General features: G+C 38.9%; 1 pseudogene; it reads left to right on the top strand.

The window, feature by feature from the left end:
- Nucleotides 1–10,976: 10,976 nt before the first annotated feature.
- On the top strand, nucleotides 10,977–11,448 carry LOC121474820 (annotated as a pseudogene).
- Nucleotides 11,449–22,359: the final 10,911 nt, after the last annotated feature.

Here is a 22,359-nt window from a genome sequence, read left to right as displayed (position 1 = left end):
AGGAACTAAATAATAGAGGCCATTCTCGAACACAGGTCTTCTCACTTCGCGTCACTATTCACTATTTTTACCACATCAGCTTGCCTTCATGTGAGAAAGCTTGAGATTTGATAGATGTTTCACATAATATCCTTCTTTTCTTGCTTGTTTTTGTTTTTTAATTTAAATTCTAGTTAGTTAACATATGGAGCAATATTGGTTTCAGGAGTAGAATTCAGCGGCTCATTACTTACATACACCACCCAGTGCTCATCCCAAAAAGTGCCATAATCCTATCACCCAACTAGCCTATCCCCACTGACTTCCCTCCAGCAACCCTCTATCAAGAGTTACTTATGGCTTATTTCTCTCTCCTTTTTTTCTTTTCCCCCTTCCCATGCGTTCATCTGTTTTCTTTCTTAAATTCCACATATGAGTGTGATCACAGTATTTGTATATCATATTTTGCTAGCTCCATCCACATTGTCGCAAGTGGCAAGATTTCATTCTTTCTGATGGCTAAGTAATATTCTATTGTGTGTATTTATATATATATATATAAGATTTTATATATATATAAAATCTTCTTTACCCATTCATCAGTTGATGGACATTTGGAATCTCTCCATAGTTTGGCTATTGTTGACAAGGCTGCTATAAATATTGGGGTGCATGTACCCTTTCAAATCTATATTTTTGTATTCTTTGGGTAAATACCCAATAGTGCAATTGCTGGATCATAGAGTAGTTCTATTTTTAAAATGAGGAAACTTCAATCTGTTTTCCAGAACAGCTGTACCAGTTTGCATTCCCACCCACAGTACAAGAGGGTTCCCTTTTCTCTGCATCCTTCTCAACACCTGTTGTTTCTTATGTTGCTAATTTTAGCCATTCTGACAGGTGTGAGTTGGTATCTCGTTGTGGTTTTGTTTTGTATTTCCCTGACGATGAGTATTGTTAAGCATCTTTACGTGTGTCTGTTAGCCATCTGGATGCCTTCTTTGGAAAACTGTCTATTCATATCTTCTGCCCATTTCTTAATTGGATTATTTGATTTTTGGATGTTAAGTTTGATAAGTTCTTTATAGATTTTGCATACTAACCCTTTATCAGATATGTCGTTTGCATACCATAACATCCTTTTCCACTGGCTATTCCTAGTCTTCAAACTTAGTAGAGATACTGGAAGACAAATTGTTGACTCGGTTCAGATACTTCCTTGGTGGTTTAGATATGTCTCATGCATTCTGAGTGAGCCCCTTTGTGTGAAAAATTTTGATTAGTAAATTCACAATAATTTGAAAATCAGTTAAGATTTAATTCGTAGCTCTGGGGATGGCTGTTGATGACTATATTTATAGTGACTGGCATGCAGAGAGCATGACTGTCAGGCTTCAAATACCATCATTAAAATGCATAATTATTTTTGGACTCAGGCTGTTCAGAGCCTGCACATTTGTGGGAGTCTTTGCCCAACAAAGTATATAAGATTTTGGTCTCACAGTCTTATTATTTATACCACGCATGTGTCCATCAGTTTACAAATTTAAAAGCAAAAACAGAAACAGATTGGACTTGTGGCAGACATTGCCGAGTGTTGTCCGATTCTTCGTTTAGGAAAGGACTGGTTGCCCAGATGTGTGGTTAGTTGGCAGCTTCCAGCTGTTAATTCCAGATCCTTCTTACCTTTTGAGCTGAGCACACACTCTTCTCAGAGTGGTCCCAATGATTAAGTGACTAAATGACTCCATTTCTTTAAAGTGAAGTTAGAAGCTAAAACATGCAAGAGAAAAACTCAAAGCTCCAATCTGATTTTTTTTGTACCATTTTTCAATCTTCAGAGTTGTCTCACCCCCACATATATCAACAGTATTTTTTATGTTCATTCATCATTATTGTGGTTCCCAAGCACTTAACTTAGTTTTCTTAAAGCACTCTCTTTTCATATGCTTATGTAGCTTTATGTGATGCTTGATTAAATTATGTAACTACAAAAGCAAGAAAAACTGGTATCACAGGATTTGGGAGCAAACATTTGTTAAGCAGGTGTCCTTATCATAGTGCTTCTTAAACTTAGATGTGTTTCCAAATCACTTGGGGAAAGGGGCTATGGTCATTAAAATACAGATGCCCACTCAGCAGCTTTGGATTTGAAACCTAAAAATCTGCACTTCTTTTTTTCTTTTTTTTTTCTTAAGATTGATTGATTGAAAAAAAAAAAAAGATTGATTGATTGGAGAGAGCTAGAGAGAGAGCAAGCATGTGAGCAGGAAGAGGGGCAAAGGAGGGGGGAAGGAGAGAGAATCTTCAAGCAGACTCCCTCTTGAGCATGCAGCCTGATGGGGGGTCCTTGATCCCAGGACACTGAGACCATGACCTGATGCTCAACCAACTAGGCACCCCGAAAAATCTGCATTTCTAACAAGGTGATGCCAGTGATCCCCATGCTGTTAGTCCTTGACCACAGCTTCTTGAATATCTTCTAGCAGAGAGCATTCAGCACACCATGGGCATCTGCTAGTGTGCTCTACACAGTAAAGGAAGAACACGGTTTCATCTGGAAAATCAGGAGAGTTTCATTAATAATGACAAATGAGATTTTACTTTGACCACATGCTATGCTAAGTGCAATACATATGTTATTTCATTTTATCCCCTGAAATACCCTATCAGGGAAGCCATTTTTCCCATTTTACAGATCACAAAATTAAGGCTCAGCCAGCTACCTTGCTCAATGACACACAACCAGCAGGTGGCAAGAGATATTTTGACTAGGAGAGAGCAGTTATTCTTATTTCCAATTAAGATTTTTGAAAATCAATTAAATGGAAGAAAATATCACCAGTCTTAAGATACAACTACCTCATTTCTCACTTTCTTTAGATAGATTATAGTTCAAAGAATTTCCCCAAAAGGAATGTGAAGCAAAAGAGAGAATGAACAGTGTTCAAATTCTGAAATTTCTGAACAGATTCTGGGGGGAGATAAGCCCATGTCATACTTTATTTACTGAAGGCAAAATCCTTATCTTTATTAATAGAAATGCTTTTCATGCTTCAAATTCTGTCATAATTTATGTGTGTGGATTTTTGAGTGCTCATGAATCAAAAACACATATCACATTAACCCTGAAAGTGATGCAAATTACAAAAATTACAAATATGAGTATGAGACCAAACCCAAATTGAGTTTTACTGAATACTAAATATTGACAAAGTTGCTGAATAATCTAGCCCTCTAAAAATCTGAAGGAGCACCTGCCTGGCTCAGCCGGTGGAGTGAGCACCTCTTGATTTCAGGGTCAGGAGTTCAGCCACCCACTGAGTGTAGAGATTACTTAAATAAATACAACTTTAAAAAAAATCTAGAAAGGGGCACCTGGCTGGCTCAGTGTTTGAGTGCCTGCCTTTGGCTCAGGTCGTGATCCCGGGGTCCTGAGATTGAATCCCACATTGGACTCCCCACAGGGAGCCTGCTTCTCTCTCTGCCTATGTCTTTGCCTCTCTGTGTGTGTCTCTCACAAATAAATAAAATCTTTTTTTAAAAAGCTGGAAAAGATCCCCTTCTCTATTAGTAAGGACCTATAAAAAAGAGTTATATTTGGGGATCCCTGGGTGGCTCAGCAGCTTAGCGCCTGCCTTTGGCCCAGGGCGCGGCCCAGGGCGCGGTCCTGGAGTCTCGGGATCGAGTCCCGCGTCGGGCTCCGGGCATGGAGCCTGCTTCTCTGTCTCTGTCTCTGTCTCTGTCTCTCTCTCTCTCTCTCTTTATGTCTATCAAAAATAAATAAATCTTTAAAAAAAAAGAGTCACATTTGTATTTTTTCCTATTCTTTGAATCACTATTTTACCATCTACAAGAAAATAAAGCAACATAATTAATATCATAAGCCAAGAAAGCAGAATCCAGATGTTTTAAAATTTTTCTTCTTGAGCAACAGTAAAACTGAAAGATATTCTCAATTCCACAAAAACATTCTACTTTAATTATATTAATTGTTAGTTGACAGAATTTTAAAGAATAAAGTTAACTTCCTAATGCACTCTATCAGAAAGGCATTTTGCAGGGGCACCTAGCTAGCTCAGTTGGTGGAGTGCGGGACTGTTGATCTTGGAATCGTAAGTCAAGACCCACATTGGGTGTAGAAAGTACTTAAAAATAATATCGTTTTAAAAAGACATTTTGAGATGGTAATTTCAATCTGTTATTTATTTAGGGAAAGACACATTCAGCTTGACAAATATTTGTGTGCCTACTAGTGGTTCAAATATGGTACTGTACCATGGGGCCTCATCTATTGTAGAAATGAGAGCCCTAAAACCTTGATTCAGAGTCTGCATTACTCAACCAACTCTCTTGCTTCCTTCAAAAAGCTGAATCACTTTGGAGGAAGCAGATATGAAAAATGAAATTTAGGGGGATCCTTGGGTGGCTCAGCAGTTTGGCGCCTGCCTTCGGACCAGGGCGTGATCCTGGAGTCCCGGGATCGAGTCCCACAACGGGCTCCCTGCATGAAGCCTGCTTCTCCCTCTGCCTGTGTCCATGCCTCTCTCTCTCTCTCTGTCTCTCGTGAATAAATAAATAAAATCTTTTAAAAAATGAAATTTAGTATTTTAAAGAATACAATTTACCAATAACATTTTCATTTTCTTGAAAAACAAAGATTTCTTTTGGCAAAAAATCATGCTGCATAAACCCGAGGTGATGGGGAGCCTGTTTAAGGGGTCATGGATTGGGAGTCCCAATACCAGTCTTCTCATCCTAGCTCGGTCCCATCCTAGGTCTTGATTCCCATATCTGAGATAAGGCTCCTCCTGGCTTTATTCTAGACTGTGTGAAGAATTTCATTAGCAATGATAAAACTTCAAAAAATATAAACAGTGATTGTGTTACACTTAACCTTTAATACATTATGAATCAAAAATAGCCACAATTATCTAAAAGAGCTATTAAAATATGCTTCCTTTTTCTACTACATATCTATATGAGGCTAGATTTTCTTTATGTACTTCAACCAAAAACAATTTCAATAGGTTGAATGCAGATGCAGATATGAGAATCCAGTTGTCTTCATTAAGCTAGTCACAGGGGAGATCAGCAAAAATGTGAAATGTTGATCTTCTCCCTAAATTCTTTTATTTTGGAGAATATAGTTATAAAATATGTTATTATGCAATGGATTTTTTTTTTACATTTTTATTTCAGTTCAATTTACCAACATATAGTATAACACCCAGTGCTCATCCCATCAAGTACCTTCCTTAGTGTCCATCACTCAGTTGCTCCAACCCCACCCACCCACCTACCTTTCTGCAACACTTTGTTTCCCAGAGTTAGGAGTCTCTCATGGTTTGTCTCCCTCTCTAATTTTTCCCACTCAGTTCTCCTCCTTTCCCTTATAATTCCTTTCACTATTTCTAATAGTCCCCATATGAGTGAAACCATATGATGATTGTCCTTCTCCAATTGACTTATTTCACTCAGCATAATACCCTCCAGTTCCATCAATATCGAAGCAAATGGTGGGTATTCATCCCTTCTGATGGCTGAGTAATACAGTCCATTGCATATATATACCACATCTTCTTTATCCATTCACCCGTCGAAGGACATCAAGGCTCCTTCTACAGTTTGGCTATTGTGGACATTGCTGCTATGAACATTGGGGTACAGATGTCCCGGTGTTTCACTACATCTGTATCTTTGTGGTAAATCCCCAGCAGTGCAATTACTGGGTCATAGGGTAGCTCTATTATTAACTTTTTGAGGAATCTCCACACAGTTTTCCAGAGTGGCTGCACCAGCTTGCATTCCTACCAATACTGCAAGAGGGTTCCTCCCTCTCCACATCCTCTACAACATTTGTTGTTTCCTATCTTGTTAATTTTCCCCATTCTCACTGGTGTGAGGTGGTATCTCATTGTGGTTTTTATTTGTATTTCCCTGATGGCAAATGATGGGGAGCATTTTCTTATCTGCTCGTTGGCCATGTGTTTGCCTTCTTTGGTGAAATTTCTGTTCATGTCTTCTGCCCATTTCATGATTGGGCTTTTTGTTTCTTGGGTGTTGAGTTTAATAAGTTCTTTATAGATCTTGGCTACTAGCCCTTTATCTGATACATCATTTGCAAATATCTTCTCCCATTCTGTAGGCTGTCTTTTAGTTTTGTTGATGGTTTCTTTTGCTGTGCAGAAGATTTTTATCCTGATTAAGTCCCAATAGTTCATTTTTTGCTTTTGTTTCCTTTGCCTTCATAGATATATCTTGTAAGAAGTTACTGTGGCCAAGTTCAAAAAGGGTGTTGCCTGTGTTTTCCTCTAGGATTTTGATGGATTCTTGTCTCACATTTAGATATTTCAACCATTTTGGGTTTATCTTTGTGTATGCTGTAAGAAAATGGTCTAGTTTCATTCTTCTGCACATGACTGTCCAAATTTCCCAACACCATTATTGAAGAGACTTGCCTTTTTCCAGTGGATATTCTTTCCTGTTTTGTCAAATGTTAGTTGACCATAGAGTTCAGTGCCCATTTCTGAGTTCTCTATTCTGTTCCATTGATCTATGTGTCTCTTTTTGTGCCAGTACCATATTGTCTTGATGATCACAGCTTTGTAATATAGCCTGAAATCCAGCATTGTGATGCCCCTGGCATTGGTTTTCTTTTTCAACCCCCCTCGGGGTTTTTCTGATTCCATACAAATCTTAATATTATTTGTTTCAACTCTGTGAAGAAAGTCCATGGTATTTTGATAGGGTTTGCACTGAATGTGCAAATTGCCCTAGGTGGCATAGACATTTTCACAATATTTATTCTTCCAACCCATGAGCATGGAATATTTTTCCATCTCTTTGTGTCTTCCTCAATTTCTTTCAGAAGCGTTCTGTAGTTTTTAGGGTATAGATCCTTTACCTCTTTGGGTACGTTTATATTCCTAGGTATCTTATGCTTTTGGGTGCAACTGTAAATGGGATTGATTCCTTAATTTCTCTTTCTTCAGTCTCATTGTTAGTGACTAGAAATGCCACTGATTTCTGGGCATTGATTTTGTATCCTACCACACTGCTGAATTGCTGTATGAGTTCTAGCACTCTTGGGGTGGAGTCTTTTGGGTTTTCTAGGTACAGTATCATGTCATTTGCAAAGAGGGAGAGTTTGACTTCTTCTTTGCCAATTTGAATTTGCCTCTTGCCTTTTATCTTTTTGTTGTCTGATTGCTGAGGCTAGGACTTCTAGTACTATGTTGAATAACAGTGGTGAGTGGACATCCCTGCCGTGTTCCTGATCTTAGGGGAAAGGCTCTCAGTGTTTCCCCATTGAGAATGATATTCGCTGTGGGCTTTTCATAAATGGCTTTTAAGATATTGAGGAATGTTCCCTCTCTTCCTACATTTTGAAGAGTTTTAATCAGGAATGGATGCTGTATTTTGTGAAATGCTTTCTCTGCATCTATTGAAGATCATATGGTTCTAGTTTTTTCTCTTGTTGATGTGATCTATCATGTTGATTGCTATTTGAGTGTTGAATCACCCTTGCATCTGGCGATAAATCCCACTTGGTCATGGTGAATAATCCTCTTAAAGTATTGTTGGATCCTATTCGCTAGTATCTTGGTGAGAATTTTTGCAACTGTGTTCATCAGGGATATTGGTCTATAATTCCCCTTTTTGGTGGGGTTTTTGTCTGGTTTTGGAATCAAGATAATGCTGGCCTCATGAAACAAGTTTGGAAGTGTTCCCTCCTTTTTTATCCCTTGAAATAGCTTTAGTAGAATAGGTATTATATCATCTTTAAACATTTGATAAAATTCCCCTGGGAAGCCATCTGGCCCTGAACTTTTGTATCTTAGGAGGTTTTTGATGACTGCTTTAATTTCCTTGCTGGTTATTGGCCTGTTAAGGTTTTCTATTTCTTCCTGTTCCAGTTTTGGTAATTTGTGGTTTTCCAGAAATGCATCCATTTCTTCTAGCTTGCCTAATTTGTTGGTATATAGCTGCTCATAATATGTTTTTAAAATCGTTTGTATTTCCTTGGTGTTTGTTGTGATCTCTCCTCTTTCATTCGTGATTTTATTAATTTGAGTCTTTTTTCTTTTTAATACGGGTGGCTAGGGGTTAACCTATCTTTCTAATTCTTTCAAAGAACCAACTCCTGGTTTTGTTGGTCTGTTCTACAGTTCTTCTTGTCTCTATTTCATTGAGTTCTGCTAGAATATTTATTATCTCTCCTATTCTGCTTGGTGTAGGCTTTACTTGCTGTTCTTTATCTAATTCCTTTAGGTACGAGGTTAGCTTGTGTATTTGAGTTTTTTCCAATTTTTTGAGGGATGCTTGTATTGCCATGTACTTCCCTCTTATGACTGCTTTTGCTGTATCCCAAAGATTTTGAACAGTTGTATCTTCATTTTCATTAGTTTCCATGAATCTTTTTCATTTTTCTCTAATTTCCTGGTTGACCCATCATCTTTTAGTAGGATGCTCTTTAACCTCAATGTGTTTGAGTTCCTTCCAAATTTCTTCTCATGATTGAGTTCTAGTTTCAAAGCATTGTGGTCTGAAAATATGTAGGGGACAATTCCAGTCTTTTGGTATCAGTTAAGACCTGATCTGTGACCCAGTATATGGTCTGTTCTGGAGAAAATTCCATGTGCACTTGAGAAAAATGTGTATTCAGTTGCATTTGGATGGAAAGTTCTGTATATATCTGTGAAATCTATTTGATTCAGTGTATCATTTAAGGCCCTTGTTCTCTTGTGATTTTCTGCTTCCAAGAACATTTGTTGAAAGTGCTGGGTTGAAGTCTCCTACTATTAGTGTATTATTATCTAAGTATCGCTTTGGTTATTAATTGATTGATATACTTGGCGGCTCCCACATTAGGGGAATAAATATTCATGATAGTTAAGTCCTCTTGTTGGATAGACCCTTTAAGTATGATATAGTGTCCCTCTTCATCTCTTACTACAGTCTTTGGGATAAACTTTAATTTATCTGATATGAGGATTGCTACCTCAGCTTTCTTTTGAGAACCATTTGAATGGCAAATGGTTCTCCACCCCTTCATTTTCAGGCTAGAGGTGTCCTTAGGTCTAAAACGAGTCTCTTGTAGCTAGTATATAGATGGGTCTTGCTTTTTCATCCAGTCTGATACCCTGTGTCTTTTGATGGGATCATTTGGCCCATTCACGTTCAGAGTAACTATTGAAAGATGAATTTAGTGTCATCGTATTACCTATTCAGTCCCTGTTTTGTGGATTATTTCTTTGGGCTCTTTCTTTTACAGGGTCCCCCTTAATATTTCTTGCAGAGCAGTTTGGTGGTCACATATTCTTTCAGTTTCTGTTAGTACTGGAAGCTTTTTTTTATCTCTCTTTCTATTCTGAATGACAGTCTTGCTGGATAAAGTATTCTCGGCTGCATGTTCTCTTCATTTAGTACCCTGTATATATCATGCTATCCCTCTCTGGCCTGCCAGGTCTTTGTGGAGAGGTCAGCTGTTAATCTGATATTTCTCCCCATATACATTAAGAATCTCTTGTCTTGAGCTGCTTTAAGAATTTTCTCTTTATCTTTGAAATTTGTAAGTTTCACTATTAAATGTCGAGGTTTTTATTGATTTTTTTTTGGGGGGGGTCCTCTCTATCTCTTGATCTGAATACCTGTTTCCTTCCCCAGATTTGGGAAGTTCTCAGCTATGATTTGTTCAAATATACTTTGTGGTCCTATCTCTCTCAGGCTCTTCTGGAATCCCAATTAGATGTATATTCTTCCTTCTCAAGCTATCATTTATCTCCCTGAGCCTTTCCTCATGGGCTGTTTTTCTCTTTTTTCCTCAGTTTCCTTCCTTATCATCAATTTGTCTTCTATGCCACTCACACTCTCTTCCACCTCATTAACTCTAGCAGTTAGAACATCCAGTTTGGACTGCATCTCATTTAACCTATTTTTAATTTCAGCCTGACTAGATTTCAATTCTGTAGTAACTAAGTCTCTAGAGTCCTTTATGCTTTTTTCCAGAGCCACTAGTAGCTTTATAATTGTACTTCCAAATTTAATTTCTGACATCGTATTTAAATCCAAATTCTGTAACTTTGTGGAAGAGAATATTGTTTTTTTTTTCTTTTGTGGTGAATTCTTCTTTCTAGTCATTTTGTCCAGTGCAGAGTGGCTGTATGATCAGGCTGAGTCAAAAATATCAACCATGACCCAAGTAAAATACACCCTAGATGATTCCAAAGAGGTCAGAGACCAGAAAATAAAAGAAAAAGAATGGAACAAAATAAAACAAAAGGACCACCAAAGTGAAAAATTTTTAAACAAAGTAGTAAAAATAAAAAGCCAAAAACCAAAATCAAGGAAGAAGAAAAAAGAAAAAGAAAAAAAAAAGTAAGAAAAAGAGAAAAAAAGGCGGGGGGGGGGGGATGGTGGTGGTGAGGAAATGGTAGTGGAGAGAGAATGTAGTCTAGCTGAGGGGTCCTGGAAGGTTATCCTCTTGGTTCTGAGTGTATTTTGTTCTGTATGTTATTAGACGCTCAATCCCAAATTTATATAAACCAACAATACTTATAGAAAGTCCCAACATTGACCACAAAAACATAAACAAAATAAAAGAGGCAGGTAGAATGGGAAGGAAGAGAGAACATAGTCTCACAGAATGAACCAACATGGTATTCCACTTGGTTCTTGGTGTATGTTGGTCGTGTTTTAGAAGGTACTAACTTCCACCATTGTAAAACAAAATGAGGCAGGAAAAACAAAAAACAAATTTTTTTGTATATCTACCAAAATTAAATTGAATATGATCCAGGTGTCCTGGAATCGAGCCCCATGTAGTGCTCCCTGTTCGGTGGGGAGTCTGCTTCTCCCTCTCCCTCTGCCCCCCTCCACGTTCTCTCTCTCTCTCCCCCCTCAAATAAATAAATAAAATTTTATTAAAAAAATTTGGTCTGATATAAAAACGAGTCGTTGGAAAACGGAAATAAAAAAGGCCCTCCACTGTCTGTCATCTCCGCACTGGGAGCAGCTCTCCTGCTACAGCCCCTCATCCCCTGAAAATGTACACCTGTGCAAAGTTCGTCTCCACTTCCTTCTTGGTCCGGAGCACCTCTCAGTTGTTGAGCTGATCACTGTCTGCAGTGGTGCTAAAACCACCGGAGACACTGACAGATAAGAGCCTCAGCAGCTTGGCAGCCCCATGTCCCCTGACCTCACTTATTCCTAGCCCCAGCTTCCAAACCAGTGCCATTTCAAGGGACGTTGACACAGCAGCCAAGCTCATTGGGACTGGGGTTGCCACTGTAGGGGAGGCTGGCTCTGGGGCTGGAATTGGGACTGTGTTTGGGAGCCTCATCATCAGTTATGCCAGGAATCCCTCTCTGAACCAACAGCTCTTCTACGCCATTCTGGGCTTTGCCCTTTCAGAGGCCATGGGACTCTTGCCTGATGGTGGCCTTTCTCATCCTCTTCACCATGTGAAGGAGTCATCTCCACCTCCCATAGGTCTTTCTCCCACGTCTTGTCTGCCCTGTATGTTCCTTTTCCTATACCTCCCCAGGCAGCCTGGGGAAAGTGGTTGGCTCAGGGTTTGACAGAGGGAAGACAAGTAAATACTGTATTAATAAGATTTTTTTAAATAAATAAATAATAAAAGGACCCTTTAGTTCTATATATTATTTTCTCTCAGTCCTGAGGCTTTCCAGTGCTGCTTGTTCAGTAAACTTGCTTTTCCCTTGTACTTCCAGTAGTACTTCCCCCAGTTCTGGGGGAAGGGTCTGCTGTGCTGATTCTCAGGTGTCTGTACCTGGGTAGAGATGTCCTGCCCCTTGCCAGGTGCTGGTCTCAGTATGAGCTGTTTATCCTGTGAGACCTTTGTTCCCTAGAGGACCCACCTTTCCCAGGCACAAAGTGAAACAAAGATGAAAAACAACAATGGTGGCGGCAGATTTCCTGCTCTGGAGTTGAGCAACTTGTGAGTAACTAACTGCAGTTTCCCAGTCCGCACTGGCCTAGATGTTCCTGAGGGCAGGTGTGGGTGCACTGAGATCTGCACAGCTTGCAAGGTGATCAGTGGCAGGAGAGATCTTGTTTTCCTGTGCCCTCCCCATGTCCACCTGTCCCAGGGGGAACAAAGGATCACTGGCTTTGTCTGTCTGGGCACCCTGGGATCTGGGGTCCCGCACTGCTTGACCCATGCTCCTGGGGCCTGCCTCTCCCAAAGGGAATGGGGTACAGCCACCTCCGTCTGTTGCCAGGCTCTGGGGTAAAGGCAGCTCTGCTAGGCGTACCTGCTCTTTTAGTGACTCCAGGAATTTTGAGGCATCACTGCCCCTCCTGCAATTCTGCCTGATCTCCCCACTAAGTACTTTCCCCATTTTATTTTAAATAGTTATTTAATGAACAAATGTGGTGACTGTTTTTATTTTATAGCACACCATACTGAAAGGATGTTACTAAAAGTTAGAAGAGGTTACCCTTGGTTGATGGACCAAACTATTCAGCGATTTTTATTTTCTTTTTAAAATACTGTTGCTTTTTCCTGAATTTCCACAGTAAGCACATATTACTCCTACATTCATAAAATGCCATTTCAAATTTGAAACATAAATAAAGTGGACCATAATTCTTTCAATAATATATATTACACAGCACCCATGAAGAATTTCCTCCCTATTCAACCTCAGCAAAAAAGCACATATACTATTAATAGCCATCTGTGCTACCATTGAGATATGTTGCATTTTTGATGTGGTTAATTGATATTTCTTTTCAGAAAAACAAATTAAAAGCAGAACAGTTTCCTCATTTAGAAGCTTGGTATCATGAAAAAGAATGTCTTCTTCCATCCCCATATGCTCACCCAAGAACCCAATCCCTCTACGTCCAACTTTGCGCAAGTTAGCTAACATTTCTACACATATGGTGGAGCCACTGTATGGGTTACTGGCTAACTGCCTCTTAGGACTAAGGCTTTCATATCTCTCTCTCTCTCTCTCTTGTTTCTTTAAGATTTTATTTATTCATGAGAAACACAGAGAGCGAGAGGCGGAGACACAGGAAGAGGGAGGAGAAGCAGGCTCCATGCAGGGAGCCCAATGTGGGACTCAGTCCCGGGACTCCAGGATGACGCCCTCGTCTGAAGGCAGACACTCAACCACTGAGCCACCCAGGTATCCCTAAGGCTCTCGTCTCTATTCTGCTCTGGGATGCTGAGTCTGGGACTTTAAAAACTACATATCCCAGATTCCTTGCCAGCTGGATTCCAATGAAGATTTGTCAGTAGGAGTCACTTGCTGGTGACTGGAAGGTCTCTAGGTTCTTTCAGCATCTGTGCCTAACCTGTATCTCCATTGTAGGTGACCCTCCAGCTCTAGCTTCTCTTAGCACCCCTCCCAGCACCAGGAACACTAAGACCATCCAAAACACCAGCCAGCTGCTTTGCATCAGGGATCCAAGCACTATGCAATGTGGGTCCCAGAGACATCAGCACGGGCCAGTCTGTGTACACCTTCTGCTATGTTCTCCTCCTGGAAGATCCAAGCACCACTGGTTCATGCTCTCACTTCAAAGGTCCAAGCACCAACTCTGGAGGGAGCAGGGATATCTCTCCTTTGAGCCCCTGTGTTCTAAGAACTTAACTCTGCCCTTCATTTCCCCAACCTGAATAACTGCTAATATATTTACATAGATAAGAAATACCCTTCCTCACTCATACTCCCAGTGGAAAATCACTCAGATTTGTGCCTCAGCAAACCATACATTTCTGATCCTTTGAATTGCTTGTGAGCAGTCCAAATGGCATGTTTTAAAGTCTATCATGTCAAGGGTATACTGTATTTCTGAAAATTGTTCATATGAGATTGATAATAAACCTAGCTGTATCTGCACATCTGCAAGTACGTTCCAAAATCTGTAATTTCCTACATCCCTTGAAAGAACAATTTTACTGCCAGGAAGTTCCAATTCCTAAGTGGATGAGTTCCCAGTTAATAAGAGAATTGATTTCCTACCCAAAAAGTGTTACTCCTTCCCCCAAATACTAACTGTTGGTTGACTCTTCACACTTTCATCCCATTTTCATCTTGGAGGAAAGGAGCCAAGAAACTATAGTAAGACAAATTATGTTATTTAAAAAGACCTCTATTTTAGCATTCCCTAGAGAGTTCCTTAAATCGTAAGAAATTCCCCTAAGATAATGATCAAAATACTAAGTTTCGGGATGCCTGGCTGGCTCAGTCAGTAAAATATGTGACTCTTTTTTATAAAAAAAAAAAAAAAAAAAAAAAAAGATTTATTTATTTATTTATTTATTCAGAGAGAGAAAGGGAGAGAGAGAGAGAGAGAGAGAGAGAGGCAGAGGGAGAAGCAGGCTCCATGCAGGGAGCCCGACAGGGGACTCCATCCCCCGTCTCCAGGATCACACCCCAGGGCTGCAGGTGGCGCTAAACCACTGTGCCACCGGAGCTGCCAAAATATGTGACTCTTAATCTCAGGGTTGTGAGTTGATGTACTGAGTGTAGAGATTCCTCAAAAATAAAATCCGTAAAAAAAATAAGATACTAAGTTTTCTGTGCATATAGCCAACTTTCATTTGTGACAGGACACTATACCCTCAGTGTCTGCTCAAAAACCTTGCCAGTCTTTCCAGGCAGGTTAGCAGCCTTTTGCTGTATCTTTCCCTATGGATTAGATTTTCAAGGCCCTTTGGTCATGTCTGCTACTTATTTCTAAACTCCTTCCAATTTTGCTTCTATCTCTCAGGTAATGAGACGGCCAAGACTGAACACATTACTCATCAGAGTAGGATGGAAGGAACATACTGCCTCCCCAAAGGATGGAATTCCTTGGGTTATGCTTTTAAATAACTTAAAAAAAATCCATCTCCCATTTAAGATTTGAAGTCTTTGTGTAAATTCCTATTTTTCTTGTGTAGGAATAACTTCAGTTGGATTTTTGTTCTCTGGGTTTATTTTTCTAGTTCAAAAGTTATTTGTGAAAATATTTCTCTGGATGGATTGGCTTCAGTTTTTAGAGAGTATCATATAATTTGTATCATTTCAATATTCTTAATTTTTCAATTTTCAAAAAGTCATTTTTTAATCTGAACGTGACCAAAATTTTGCATAAGTGAAAAAAAGTACTTTCTAAAAAGTGAATTCTTTTTAGGAATACCCTATTAGAAATCATCTTGTTTAGAGAATGCAAAATTTATTTACATAACAAATTCCTACAGATTACCTTTTAAAAACAGGATTGAAAGGCATTATAATTAACCTTTTGCTTTGACATAGCATTAAAATAACAAAGCGCTTTGCAATTTACATAGTCTTCAATTGTTTTGTTGGGAAAGAAGCTCTTAAGTGTATCATACCTAAGAGTGATTATTCTATTCCTGACAATTTGAATTATAGAATTTCATATACTTTTAGAATCTTTAGGCAATGTGAAATAATCATTAAAAATAATTTTACAAAGAATGTTATGAATTCCCAAGGGATATGTTCTTACTGACTTTTTTTTAAATAAGAAAGTACGTGTTGTAGTAAAAATGAAAAAGCCCATTGGTTCCATTAAAACAAACAAAAAACAAGCAAACAAATAAACATCTTCTTATCTATGCAGGCAGCAGAGACAGACATCAATCCACCAAAGACCAAAAGTTTTACCAGAAGAAGGAAACACAGTCATTAAAACCATAAAAAGAACTCTCAGAAACAAGAAGCCTGATGTGATAAGGAAAAGCTGTCAGTCACAGTTGAGCCTTAAAACATTTGCAAATGGTGTCTTTGGATAATAAACACGATATTTATCCACAGTGAATGAAGACTAAGGAATTATTCACAAAGGAGAAATTATATCAGAAAAATATCTATCTAAATAGATCTGGCAAGGAATATTTTTCCACTTAAAAAAAATAAGTCACAGGTCAGTCCCTGTCAAAGAGCAACATTGATTCATTTCATTTAACTGAAGCATTGATTCATTTTTTAGCCCAAAGATTTCACAATATTCTTTGTTCATTACCAAATAGATCAAGTATAACAAAAATGGATCATCACCAACCATCCTCCTAAGAAAGACTTGAGTATAAAGTAAATTAACTCCTGTGCCTTTGACAAAAAAGATATATACTGCAGTTAATTCATTCTTCCCATGGACGGTGTAAATAGCACTGTTTGTGTAAACAGTTGTTTACACAACTGTTACACTGTTGTGTAAATAAGTCACAATAAGTGACTTATTGTTGGCATTCTCACTAAAGAAGTTAGAAAGTATTTCTAGGTAGACATTAATCAATAATGTTCCATGTTGCTAGTCTCCAGTTTATTTAAATCTGGTTTTCTACCTTTTGGTGACTCATTTTGACTTGAGGACTAACCAGCATAAGAAAATTCCTAAATTTGTCTATGGAGTAAAGATGCTTTGGGGTTTTCCTCCCCACTCACTTCATATTCAATTAATGTAAGGCTGACCCCAGATATTGTTATTAACCAGGGATTTTAGTTGCGAGTGACAGAAGGTCAACTCAAATCAGTATGAGAGGAAAACAAAATGGCTCATATAGCTGAAAAAGCCAAGGCTGGAACAGGTTTAGGCATAGAAAGATCCAGAAGTTCAAGGTATCATCTGGCCTTAATCTCCCTTTTTCCTCTCTGAGTTTTACTTCCTTCTGTGTTAGCTTTGTTCACTGGCAAGGCCCTCTTCATTTAATAATCCCGGGCATTTCCAGCTTCTCTTTCTCCCTAGTTCCAAGGTAGAGTTGGTATCTATGTGATAAAACCCATTTTTCTTTTTCTTTGGCTGCCAAAAAGATGACACACATTCTTCTGTTATCATTTCAGTAATACTCTGGTAAGTGAAACCGTACAGCTAGCTCTTTTCTCTCTTCATGTGATATCTGACTTATCTTTTATATGTATATTTTACTTATCGAAAGCTTCAAATTACTGTTGGAGGCATAATGGGGCATATGTTACAACAAAATACAATATTAAAATGCTTTAGATATTTATAAATATCACACCAGAAAATGTTTTTCTAGACCCTACATCTTATTCCTTCTAGGCCTAGTCATTTCTATTACAGTGCAAGTTAGACCTTTCAGGAGTTTCTCTATATCAAGGAAGGTCAAGAAACAAATCCATGGTTCATAGAAGCTATTTTACCTCAAGAATATATATGTGTCAGGGGTGCCTGGTTGGCTCAGTTGGTGAAGCATGTGACTCTTGATCTCAGGATTGTAAATTCAAACCCCATGTTGGGTGTAGAGGTTACTTAAGAATAAAAATCTTATTTTTTAAAAAAGATTTTATTTATTTATTCATGAGACACACACACACACACACACACAGAGAGAGAGAGAGAGAGAGAGAGAGAGGCAGAGACGCAGGCAGAGGGAGAAGCAGGCTCCATACTGGGAGCCCGACGCGGGACTGTATCCTGGATCTCCAGGATCACGCCCTGGGCTGAAGGCGGCACTAAACCGCTGAGCCACCTGGGCTCCCCAAGAATAAAAAAAATCTTAAAAAAAAAGAATATGTGTCAAATTTTGATACAAAACCTCTACAAACTCCCTGTGACACAAAAGGAAGAAAGAACCAAAGGGCCGTTTCTTACCTAATGAGAACCTGAAATTTATGTTTCTCTCCATAGTATGCAAGGTAATCTGGTGAAATGGTCAGTGTCAGAGCTATTATCATTAGCATTCTTGGGTTTTGTTTATGAAAATTAAAGTATTGAGAGGCCCAGCAATTCATTCAAGGCCACAAATCTTTGAACCCACGGCCTGTCCAACCCCAGAGCTCCTTCTACTAAAAGACTGAGGCTTTCTCTAGCAGACTTCCAGGGGCTGCTGTAGCTCTGTGGGAAGACTGTGCTTTGTCTCAGATTTGTCATTACCTTAATGAAGAAATTCTGGTAAATCATGACTTCCCAAGGCTAAAAATCCTCTACCAACTAAACACAATGCCTGGAATTCATTAATGCATTCAATATTTATTTTGGAATGTCCACTCTAATGCATTCACATGCACAGGTTTACCTGGAAGACACAGAAAAAGCAAATGCAAACCCCTAAAGATGGGCTGTGAGGTTTTCGTCCCTCAGTTTATCATGATATGGGGCAGTTGACTTGGAAGACTAGAACCAGTCTCTTGCTGAAGATATTACTCTTTGCTGAACATTTTGTGGGGTTTTTTTTTTTTTTTTGGACTCATTCCCTTTGTAGTCATCATGAAAAATGCTGCTGTGTAAAAAATCATGCAGGGGAAAGAGGCATGCCCCCTTAGCAGTGAATGATCTTTTAACTCCAATAGGTGCCTCACATCATGCGGGTGAACTGAACACCAAGAGAAATGGAAAAGAAGGCCAGGGGAAGAAAGTCTCACCACGGGCCTGCCCAGAAATTTAGCATCATGGCATTTCTTCACATGCGCTCTTCTGAACACTTTGCTCTCCATGAAAAGAGAAGTCCTCGCTTCACAACCTAAGAGACACAAAGGAAACCCCAAAGAGCATCCCTCTGGAAAACGACCTGATACTCTAACTTTAGGCTTTGTATGAACTCCAAAGGAATCACTCTCAGGAACTCCTGTGATTTCTCTTTTTACTTCCAATTACCTTCTTTAGCCCCATCTCCCATCCACTCAAGACGTCCTCAAACCATAAATCTTCAAGGGGCCCTCTTAGGATGTTTAGCAAAGCAGAACAAAGCATTCTTCCCAAACTTGCAAACCTGTTTTAGAACATGTCCTACATTGGATGTGCCCAACTAGATCTGGTTTATTTGTCAACTCAGGAGTTTCCAAAAAAGGTTAAGTTCATATTTTTTTCATTTTTAAGCTGATTATTAAAAAGATTGCTAGCTACCCAAATAGAAATGAATGGTGTTATCAGTCCAAATAGACATATACATTACCCTCTATGGCACTGGAAAAATGTGTTATTTTCTGGGCCAGTCATGAGGTTTTTGTTTACTCTGATTGGGAACCCCTTTCTGTAGCTAACATATGATGTGAGGCTCCAGTCAGAATTTTCTGAAATCACCAATCTTTTCCTAAAACTGCTTATTTTAAATGCTAAAGCAGTTGCACTTAGTAGGAGACATAGACCAGAGAAACTAGCCAACATTCATATTTCTATAGGGTCCAACAAGATATATTTAAAATAAGGAAAAGTTACATTAATCATGGTTCTCCAAGGAAGCAGAACCAGTAGGAGATCTACACACACACACAGACACACACACACACACACACACACACAGACACACACACAGATTTACTATAAGGAATTGGCTCATATGCTTATGGAGGTTAACGAGTCCCAAGATCTGCAGAGTGAGCCAGCAAGCTGGAGACCCTGAAGAGCTGAAGGTATAGTTTCTGTCCAAAGGCCTACTATCCTGAGACCCAGAAGGAGCAAATATTTCAGTTGGGGTTCAAAGGCAGGAAAAAAGCCAATGTCCTAGTTCAAAAGCAGTAGGGTGGGAAGAATTCTCTCCTACTGGAGGATAGGTCAGCCTTTTTGTTCTATTCAGACCTTAACTGATTGCAGGAGACCAGCTTACCTTAGGGATAACAATCTGCCTCACTAGATCTACTGACTCAAATGTTACCCTAATCCCAAAATGACCTTACAAAAACACACCCAAAGTGTTTGACCAAATACCTGGATACCCCATGGCCCAGCCAGGTTCACACATAAAACTGAACATCACATTTACAAATATAACTATAACTTAAGCCACACTCCAATATTAATTGTTTGACAGAGGTTATGGAGCCAGAGGGTTGCTTTTCTCGTCAAATATTACTGCTACTTTGAGTCTGGACACATGGTTCCAGGACTTGTTTGGAAAGCATAAGCAGGACTATAGTTGTATTAGTTGCATTATTAACTTAGCTCTACATTATGTTTTGTTCCCTAATTGTCTTATGCACCTCTTAACCTTATGTACAATCAATCATCAACTATGCCTTTTCACCCCTACCGTCTGTTTACCTGGTTGTAGAAACCTACTAGGGACCAGACTATAACATCTGTCTTGAAATTATCTGTTGTATCTGATCGTACCAGGTCCAGAATAGAGCCTCACTGTCCAGAAGAACGCATACCTCCTAATTGTTTCAAGCTCCCCTACAAGATTTCAAGAAACCCCTTATCCCTCGCTCTTGTATGTGAATTGTCCCTCCACTCAATGGGACAAGGCAGCTTTCAGAGTGATCCCCTGTCCTTCTGATAATAAAGTTTTCTTTGCTTTAAAACCAGTGTCTCAGCTATTGGCTTACTGTGATTCAGGTGCATTGGACAGACAAGTTTGAGTTCAGTAACAACTTTTCTCAGGACATTTTCAGAGGGATAGGTGTGCTCTTCATAAATATTGGAAGTTCTATGTTATGATTATTTTTTTTTTGGTACAATCTGGATTATACCTCATGAAATTTTGTGCAACTAAGACTTATTAAGGTTATTTGAAATTGGGGATTCTCTTTATACTGTCCCTGACATTAAGAAACTTGTAAACTTTATGACGAACCAAACAGCCTGGGGCATCTGGGTGGGTCAGTTGGTTAAGCACCTGCCTTCAGCTCAAGTCATGATCTCAGAAATGAGCGATGCATCAGTAAGGAGTCTGTTTCTCCCTCTCCCTAGCCCCCTCCTCATTGTTTGTGTTCTCTCCCTCAAATAAATAAAAAATCTTTTTTTTTTTTAAAGAACCAAATAGCCTAGGTGTCCAGCCTCAGAATAAAAATTAGATAAAATGTTGGGGTGACTGGGTGGCTCAGTTAGTTAAGCATCCGACTCTTGATTTCCACATAGGTCATGATCTCAGGGTCATGGGATCAAGCCGTGCATGGGGCTCCATCTTAGCACAGAGTCCACTGGAGTTTCTCTCTCTCTCTGACCCTCCCCCTGTTCTCTCTCTAAAATAAGTACATAAAATCTTAAAAAAAAAAAAAAAGTAAAATATCAACCAGAAGCTTTGATTAAATAGTATTTTCTATTTCTATATTTCTTTTAGAAGAAGCAAAACACAGTTAATGAAGCACCAATCATGTCATTTAGTCAAAATGTCAACCACAAGAGAAGACAGATAACAGTTGATCTCTTGCACCTATACTGACATGTTTGAATGAGAATTCTGAGAGTGATGACTCTGAGTTACTATAACATCTTTAATCATTGTCAAACAACAAAACCCCCTGGATTATCTACCAATGAGTGTGCATTTACCAGACTGAGATGTCTAGAAATATCTTGTCAATAAATACTGAACTCAAAGGGTTTGGAGATGCAGCTTGAGTTTTAGAGTCAGATAGGCCTCAGTGATATCAAACATCAGGACATATGCAAGTGGAGCAAGCTATTTAGAAGGGTCTTCATGTTTAGCTGTTTCTCAAAAGACAAATGCCCATGGGATTTTTGCTTGGTCTCAGGCTCAGGAAGGGGAATAAAGCTGACTTTCCAAAAGAGGAAAGGACTCCATGGGCAGATGAAGGAAGAAATGTCCTCACCTAGGAAAGAGTAGGTCATCCCTTTATGTCCCAATTTGTGCAAGACTTTGGATGGGGATATGAAGGTGAGGAGCTTGTGGAGGGTGGCTATAGAGCCTTCAAGTGCTGTGGAAGCCTCTGGGTCTGAGCCTTTGATTTGTACAAAAGAAACGTAAGTAGGTTGTCTCCGCGGTAAACTCAGGTATGAAGTCCAAGAACACAGACCAAGAACCAAACCATGCAGCAGCATCTGTAATGGCCAAGGGTCAACTGACCTTAACCCAGCTTTCTGAAGCCACGCAAGTCCCTATAATTCCTCCACAGCCTTAGTAGAGACAAGGGATCCAGGAAACATAACTGAAATTGAACTTCTTAATTTCTTGACAAGTAGGAACATAAACATATTTAAGTTTTTTAACAGCTTTATGAGGCAAAATTGACACAATAAACTGCATTTGCAATTCCTCAATAGCCGATGAATTAGAGCATCTTTCCACATGTTTATTGGCAATCTATATATCTTTTTTGGTGAAATATAAATTCACATATTTTGTTCACTTTTTCAATGGAATTTTATTTCCTAATTATTGAATTTTGAGGGTTAATATATTTTAGACACAATTCCTTAATTAGATGTGTGATTTGCAAATATGTTCCCTCAGTCTATAGGCCTTTTTTTTTTTTCTCTTAACAATGTCTTTCAAAAAGTTCTTAATTCTTATGCAGTACAATTTGTAAATTTCTTTTATGGATCACACTTTTGGTACTTAATTTAGAAAATCTTTGACTGATCCAAGGTTACAAAGAATTTTTCCTATGTTTCTTTCTGGAACTTTAAAAATTTTAGGTTTTATATTTAGATCTAGAATCCACTTTGAGTTAATTTTTATATATA

This window comes from Vulpes lagopus, chromosome 13 (assembly GCF_018345385.1).
Source record: "Vulpes lagopus strain Blue_001 chromosome 13, ASM1834538v1, whole genome shotgun sequence".
NCBI lineage: Eukaryota > Metazoa > Chordata > Mammalia > Carnivora > Canidae > Vulpes > Vulpes lagopus.
Note: the sequence above shows the minus strand (reverse complement) of the source record. Positions and strands in the feature narration are given on the sequence as shown.